The following is an 8,609-nucleotide window of genomic DNA, read 5'->3' as shown; positions in this document are numbered from 1 at the left end:
CTAGGTAGAGAGGGTGCAAATGATATAAAACTATTTGAAAACTTTTAAACATTAAAATAACACAGTGTGTGATAAATGTCAGTCTGCATTTTCATGCCTAAATCCACCTGTCTCCATGACACTGGCTTTTCAATTTGGATTAATCCATTTTTTGCCTCAAGGGAGCAGAATAACACATTGACAGACACATAACCCAGATATTAGTGCTGTATATAGTATAGTGTTGTTACCAGTTATCCAGCAGACACGGAGCAACATTAGCATTCATTTGGAGTGATGTTTGTGTCTATCTGATAAATTCAGTTCAATTTTATTTTATTTAGGAGGAGTCCATGTCAGTCCAATATTCTCTCTTTTTTTAGCTCTGTTTTGGGTCTCTACCAACTCCTGAGAAAAATATCTGGCTCTTTAAGCAAACAGGTAGCAGGCAGGCAGATACAAGTCAAAATGGCAGGAAACAAAAGCAAGAGCCAACATAGCAACTGGGACAAACTGACAAAGAACAAAGGAATTACACAGACTATATACACACACAAGTGGGGAAAGGATAACTAGACACAGGTGAAACTAATCAGGACGGGGCAGACAATCAAAACTGGAGAGAAAAGACACAAATGCAGGAAGTAAAGCATAAAACAAGATGAGAGGTGAGTGTTACAAAATAAAACAGGAAATTACTAAACTCAAGACCCGAAACCATGACAGGTGGTTGTTTTCAGCAAACCAATAAACCCTGCCTGCCTGTCTACCGGTCTGCCTACCTGTACCTGCCAGAGAGTCTGGATCTGTGTGATACACATTTCACATGAGGATGTTCCTATTCGTCCCTTGAGTGTGTTCTGTTTCCTTGGCCTGGAGGGATCAGGTTACTGCAGGACTGGACTCTGGATCACAATTCAGAAGGCTGGTGATGACAGTACAGTAGCTGTCTATCGCTCAACAAGTGACTTAATGGTGGCATGGATGGTGTTATATCACCATTGTTGCTCATTTCTGTGGTAGCCACTGTGGCCGAGGAGCAGCCCGTTCATTCAGCCAGCATCGAAGTCCTGGTATAAAACACTCTCCTGGAGAATGCGTGCATTGTGGGTAGAAACGGCCTAGATTTTGACTTTACGCCTGCTCCTGGCTAGGCATAAGATTTAAGAAGGCTTTAGCCTAGGTGGTGCAACCAGCGTAACTATGAGGTCGGACTTAGAACGCCAAGTTATAACCGACTTAGCTTAAGACCAGGCGTAAGCCCTGTTGGTGCAACCGGCCCCAGGTGTGTTGCATCAGTGGCTACAGACCTGTACCCCCAATATTTGACATCACTTCCAATCCTCCACCCTCCTCCAACCACACACCCTGATCTACCAAACTAGAGGACTTAGAATAACACTACCGATGAGAAGCTAGCAGTGGTGGAAACTATGGTTCAATTGTCTACATCAAAAAGAAAGTTGAGAAGAAGAGAGGAGAAATATATTCAGAGCATCAAGGCTAGCTATTTCTACAGAGAAATGTATCAGTAACCTGTAATTCATAGAAATGTCTGTTATTATTTGGGGGTATGTTGAGCTGAGCGTAAACTCAGGTCCCCCACTTTATCATTCAATTTAAAATTATTTCAAGAATGTAACTAAGTACATTTACTCAAGTACTGTACTTTAGTGCAATTTTGACATACTTGTACTTTACTTGGGTATTTCAATTTTATGCTACTTTTTACTACATTTTGGAGGCAAATATTGTACTTTTTACTCCACTACATTTAATTGATATATTTAGTTACTTTGCAGATTTAGATTATTAATACAAAATAGAAATCAACAAATCAATTATGATATAGTATTATAGGTCAAGCTACCCAGCAGTATGTGATTAAAATGAGCTCCTACCAGCTGCAACATTAAAGCGATGTACACATTAATGCATCACTAATTATAATAAAGTAATATAATATAATATGATTCTAAAATGGACCATTCTGTATAATGAATACTTTTACTTTTGGTTCTTTAAGTATATTCTGATGCTCATACTTTTGTCCATTTACTAAAAGTCCTACATTCAGACTGTTACTTAACAGAGTGTTTTTACACTATTGCTACTTTTACTTAAGTAAAAGATCTAAATACTTCTTCCACCACTGTCAGAAACACAGTTCACAACCAATAACTCTCTTTTACACTGCCAGAGCCACCTGTGACTCCATCTTTACAAACGCATCTATCTGCAGCAAAGTTTTGTTCAAGACCTATCATCAATTATTACAGAGCTCTAAAAGTTAAGGTTTTAAACATGTCACTCTGAATTGTGTGTAAACTATGATAATATCTAGAATTCTGGGAAAAAATAATGCTGAATGCTGAATGATGCAGACATAGACATGGCATATTGGGCTTGAATGTTGTAAGTCAGTATAAATATAGCTACTGTTAGGAGTTGAACAAACTGACACAACTGATAACTGGTACTGCTATACAGTGTGAAGAGCAATGAGGAAAATCATAATTCAAGACATTCATATTTGATTTGAGGTAAGGTGGAGCCTACATGTTTAGCCCAGTATAGATTAAGAAGGCTCAGCTCACACTTCATCTGACAAAAAGCTTAAACAAGTTTACCCTTCACAGTCCAAACACAGTCCAATACCATGATTCTTGCATCGTCTGCACTGCCCTTCAGTGGTGGGTGTCTGTAACATTACACAGTCTGAACTGTCACCAAGGTTCAATTGACATGGAGTTCTGAGGGCTGAAACACATACTGAAAGTTCTTAATAAAAACCACGAACGCTTCTTTTTTCTGGCCATTTTCATCACCAAAGATGTTTTAATGAGGACTTGAGATTTCAATAATCATGAATACATAAAACTGCATGACAGATATTATATAGGAAGTGCATAAAACACCATTTTGCGTGCACCATTTTATTAAAAGTCCAAAACTAATTATTGGCCTGGGGCCTCATTTATAAAACTCAGCGTAGATTCCATCCTAAAACATTGCATACTCACAAACCTTGGAATCTACGTATGCAAGAAAATATTCAAATCTATAAAACTGTGCGGCGCACACCTGTGGGCAATCTTCTCGTTATAAATACCCAATAGCTCATGATTATGCTGACGTACCTAAGGAGCCTTTGTTGGACTATCAATGAGGAAAAGATGGAGAAGCCAACTACACAAAAGAAGATGAAATTTGCAGAGTGCAAGATCAAGGTGCTCATCACAGAGGTTGAGGGGAGGTTGGGGACTGATGCCACAGAAACCGGTAAGGCCAACACTAGGCTCTATTTGATCCAGAATGCTGCGGCACGTGTACTGACAAGAACTATGATCATATGCTGTGGCACGTGTACTTACGAGAACTAAGAAAAGAGATCATATTTCTCCAATATTAGCTTCTCTGCACTGGCTCCCTGTAAAATCCAGAATAGAATTTAAAATCCTTCTCCTCACATACAAAGCTCCGAATGGTCAGGCACCATCATATCTTAAAGAGCTCATAATACCTTATTACCCGACTAGAACATTGCACTCCCAGCATGCAGGGTTACCTGTGGTTCCTAGAGTCTCCAAAAGTAGAATGGGAGCCAGAGCCTTCGGTTATCAAGCTCCTCTCCTGTGGAATCAGATCCCAATTTGGGTTCAGGAGGCAGACACCATCTCCACATTTAAGAGTAGGCTTAAGACTTTCCTCTTTGATAAAGCTTATAGTTAGGGCTGGCTTGAGTGAGTCCTGAACTATCTTTTAGGTATGGTGCTATAGGCCTAGACTGCCGGGAGACTTCCCATGATGCACCTCTTTCCTCTCTATTTCTCTCCCTCTCCATCTGTATGCATTTTTATCCCATTACTGCATGTTACTAACTCAACATCTTCTCTCTCCTGTAGTTTTGTGCTTTCTCGTTTCTCTCCTCTCTCCTTCTATCGCTTTTAGCAGGTATTTCTGCCTCCGGAACTGCAGAGACTGGATCTGTGGTTGTAGGCCACTTGCTGCGCCCGTGTTCCTGCTCGACAACTACTACTACAGTTGTTATTGGCTCTGTTACTAATACTGACATTATTTTTCCTATAGCTGTCATTCCTATTATTATTAAAAAAAAATTCTAGGTGGTATTTGCATTGTGCCTCCCTCTCCCCCACGCCCCTCACCCAAAACCTCTCTCTCTCTCTCTCTCTCTCTCTCTCTCTCTCTCTTCCTCTCTCAAAACCTAACACGGCAGCGGCGGATGGCCACCCACCATTGAGTCTGGTTTTGTCCAAGGTTTCTGCCTCTTAAAGGAAGTTTTTCCTTGCCACTGTCGCCAAATGCTTGCTCATGGTGGGATTTGTTGGGTCTCTGTAAATAATATTATAAAGAGTATGGTCTAGACCTACTCTGTTATGAATAAATAAAATTGAATTGAATTGAACTTCTGTAAACTAAACTTTCTTCATTGTAGGCAAATTCAGACAGTATTTAAATAACTCGAGCCAAATGCATTAAGTATTTTGTTTCATTTTATTTAGAAACAATCTCAAGTGTGGCAGTGGCTGGTGGTGGGGCGTCGTGGAGGGGGGGCATCACAGAGTGTGTGCCAGGCCCCAGCGGCATCTCCAGTATGCACAGCTCGGCCACAGTGTCCAGTCAGCCAGGCCGAAGTGAAGCACGGTCAGGTGGCCATGTCCTCACTGATGCTGTACTGCTGTCATAGAGGGACATTATTACTGCAGTAGAGAATTTGACAAGAGACGCTCACCAAATAAGAAATGTACTTTCTGAAATGTGTACTGTATTAAAAAAAAACTTGTAAAAAAGTATACCATTTGTCTGGTCTGTTCAGGAGCTTGGTCTTCATGTATAAGGTGATGCTGGACCATGCTGTCTGGCACAATGTCAGCAGGTGCAGGAACACCATTGCACTGTGCCACAGTGTGGAGAACCGCACAAGTCCTAATGATCCGGCACACCTTAATAATAATGATAATAATCTTTAGTTACACAGCACTGCAAAACAGTTACAAAGTGCTTTATGAGACAAAATAAAAATGGTAGACAACTATGATAAAAACTATTTTAAGTTATACAAGTTATACAACATTGAGGAAAATTGGCTACATTTTAGATAGTAAAATAATTAAAATAATTGATAAATAAGAGTTAAGAGCCTTTGTATAAAATTAGGTTTTAAGTAGCGAATCAGATAAAAGAGAATTCAGACCACAAACCCTGTGATAGAACACTTATAAAAATGTTTTTAAGAGGGATTTAAAAGAGGATAAGGAGCACACTCACCTTTTCAGGCCTATATAACAGAATGTCACCAGATTTGTCTAGGCATCAACAGTGAGATTTCAGGAACCTCGATGGTGCGCTCAACGACTGAACAGACTCGACAGTGCACTTCATTGTACCTTCTCTGCTCTGCATTCTGTGCGTTTGCGAAGGGGGTGAGGAGCTAAGTCAATAGAGGGTACCCACTATCACCTGCATGATGATTGCATATTTATAAAATATTATCCAGTAACCACTCAAGAAGCCAACCATAAAGCTCAGCGCAAGCCTGCAGTCTTCTTCCTACATTACTGTGCCACAAAATAAATGAGTAGTGGGTTGAGCCAGGCCACCGAGCCACTACATATGTCAGAATCATGTCAGCACTGCAAATGAGTTGAACATTTATGGTATGGTAATGTTTTCGATTAACAAAAGCAAACTCGATATCATTTGGTGCTTTTATCGCAACATGCATGCAATCAATTACTCCAATTACATTTCAAAAACCAGACATTGCTGCAAAGTACATTGTGATGTTGGCCTGCTCACCCACAGTATAAGGAAACCTTATATAACAAGGGGTCATTTCAATAAGGCAATCCAAGACGGCTGGCATAATTGTGCTTAGTGATGGCTGCGATATTCCAGACCTGCCCAGAGTGGTCAGCAACCGGACCTGCACAGGGATGGACCTCTCCACCGGGCGGGTCGTTCCAAAACTGGGCCCAATTCATCACAGATTTCCAAGAGAATGGCTCTTGGTAATCTGAATTGGCTTATTAGCCATTCATTATCATGGGCTAGAAAGTCCAATAAAAGATTCATTGAGATTAAAAATCTCTTTTCAAGAGTGTCTTGGCCAAGACAGGCAGCAGCACAGAAAACACGGTTGCAGACATAAGACAAGATACAGCCAGATGTATTTGCTTCCCAGGCATTTAAAATCACTTTAAATGCATCTAATGAGACCAGTTCCCGAAGATTCAAGTGATTTTGCAACTGATTCCAAGCCAAGAGATCAGCATACTTAAACACCCTTTTTCCTAGTTCAGTATGGACTTTGGGGACAGTCAATAGAAATAAATCCTGGGAGCGAAGACAATAACTTCCCATAATTTCTTTTAGGAAGTAGATCTGTAGGTAAGAGGGAAGCAGTCCAAGCAATTAAGAGCTTTGAGGTTTGTGATCTCAGTGCTCCATGGTAGACTGTATCCAGCATGTGTAGGCATGCATGTATAAAACATCGCCATAGTCCAGCACAGACATAAAGGTGGCTGCAACAAGTCTCCTTTTGGCTTCTTGTGCACCCTCATGCCAATAAGCGAGATTGGCACAGGTGATTTCAACAAACAGTTTTGTTTAAGTATACTTGTTTAGCCAATACTTGTGGTGATAATAATAAATATATATCCAATATATAGTAATGGGGGGTGGGGTGTAGAGGCCAGGTGTGTCATGTGTGATGCTGGTGAGATAGGTCAGGTGAAGGAGTGTTATTATAAAACGATGGGCATGTTGTTAACTTCTTTCTTTCTGGTATATAAGTTGGGGAAACACTCTAGTCAGGTTATCAATTCCTTACGATTGCGTACCTTGTTCGCTATCACGTCTCAACCATGGATGCTGCTGCTACATCGGATCGTCAACCATTTGCTGTCAAGTATGGGCCATCAGGTACGATTGTATTAAATTTTGCTCCACTATAAAAGACAGTACAGGCATAGCACCACAGAGGGAAGAAGTAAAAGATTGGTTAATTAAACAAGATGCATATACACTTCATGCAAATGCTTGTTGTTTATGGTATAGATAAACAATTTATAGCAGATTTAGTGGACATGACTGAATATCCAAAGAAAAAGACGTTGTTCTGTACCTGTTGACGTGTATTGATGTTTTCCAAATATTGCTGGGTCCACTGTCTGACGTCTAAGAGTGATGATGCTGTCACTAAAAGTTGTGTTGATATTTTAAGGGAGAAACGTTTGCCAGAATTATGCTGGAAAGGAATTTTACAATAAACAATTCCAATCTCTACTGGATTCAAACAAAATTAATTTTTTTTTACATCTAATGAGACAAAGGCTAGCATAGTAGAGCTTTTTAACAAGACCCTAAAAATCAGAATCAGAAATACTTTATTGATCCCCGAGGGAAAATTCTTTTGCTACAGCAGTTCACTATCACATCAGTGCACACAGGAATAGAAGTACTAAGCAAAAAATATAATACACTATAATACAGGTCAGAAAATAAATTAATTACCAAGTGGGTATAAGTATAAAATAAAATAAGTGTGAAGTACAGAGTAGGTTTACCAGTTGATGATAATGATAATACAACATAAGGTAATAGTGCATGAACTGTCAAGTTAAATGTAGCTTATTAGGATTATAATGAGACAGTGGATATTGCACAGGGAATTTAAAACTGAAAAGAGTATATTGCACAGGGGTATTAACACAGAATATTACACAATTATTTCAAGTATTGCAGTGATGTTAATGATCCAATGTCCACTTTAGTGACCTAGGGTCATATAGACACTTAGAGGGAGGAGTTAAAGAGTTTGATGGCCACAGGCAGGAATGACTTCCTGTGGCGCTCTGTGGTGCTTTTTAGGGGGATGAGTCTTCCGCTGAAGTTACTCCTTTGTTTGACCAGCATGTCATGGAGTGGGTGGGAGTGTTCTTAGCCCAGTCCAGTTTATTGTCCATGTGTACTCCCAGGTACTTGTAATCCTCTACAATGTCCACACTGACCCCCTGGATGGAAACCGGGGTCACTGGTGCCTTGGCCCTTCGTAGATCTACAACCAGTTCCTTAGACTTTGTTGCATTGAGCTGCAGATGGTTCTGCTCACACCATGAGACAAAGTTACCCACCAGAGCCCTGTACTCAGTCTCATCACCACCGCTGATACATCCCACCACAGCAGAGTCATCAGAAAACTTCTGAATATGGCAGGTCTCTGTGTGCTGGCTGAAATCTGTGGTGTAGATGGTGAAGAGGAAGGGAGAGAGGACAGTCCCCTGAGGGGCCCCAGTGTTGCTGACCACGCTGTCCGACACACAATGCTGCAAGCGCACATGCTGTGGTCTGCCAGTCAGGTAGTCCACAATCCAGGACATTAGGGGGGAATCCACCTGCATTGCTGCCAGCTTCTCACCCAGCAGGGCTGGCTGGATGGTGTTGAAAGCACTGCAGAAGTGAAAAAACATGATCCTCATCGTGCTTGCCGGCTTGTCCAAGTGGGTGTGGATGTGGTTCAGCAGGAAGATGATGGCGTCCTCAACTCCCAGCCGGTGCTGGTAGGCGAACTGAAGGGGGTCCAGGAGGGGTATGACCATTGTATGATC

At 40.9% G+C, this 8,609-nt stretch overlaps 1 long non-coding RNA gene across 3 annotated transcripts; it reads right to left on the bottom strand.

The window, feature by feature from the left end:
- Window positions 1-4,480: 4,480 nt before the first annotated feature.
- Window positions 4,481-7,480, bottom strand: LOC122881652. 3 transcript variants are annotated; one of them, XR_006379200.1, is made up of 3 exons: window positions 7,127-7,480; window positions 4,797-6,950; window positions 4,481-4,675 (listed from the first exon to the last, which is right to left on the bottom strand). It is a non-coding gene; the product is annotated as an uncharacterized LOC122881652 (long non-coding RNA). The 3 variants fall into 3 exon arrangements; XR_006379199.1 differs by having other exon boundaries at window positions 4,481-4,678; window positions 4,797-7,480; XR_006379198.1 differs by having other exon boundaries at window positions 4,797-7,480.
- Between the last annotated feature and the right edge of the window lie 1,129 nt (window positions 7,481-8,609).

This window comes from Siniperca chuatsi, linkage group LG9 (assembly GCF_020085105.1).
Source record: "Siniperca chuatsi isolate FFG_IHB_CAS linkage group LG9, ASM2008510v1, whole genome shotgun sequence".
Taxonomy (NCBI): domain Eukaryota; kingdom Metazoa; phylum Chordata; class Actinopteri; order Centrarchiformes; family Sinipercidae; genus Siniperca; species Siniperca chuatsi.
The sequence above is the reverse complement of the archived record's forward strand: the minus strand, read 5'-3'. Positions and strand labels throughout refer to the sequence as shown.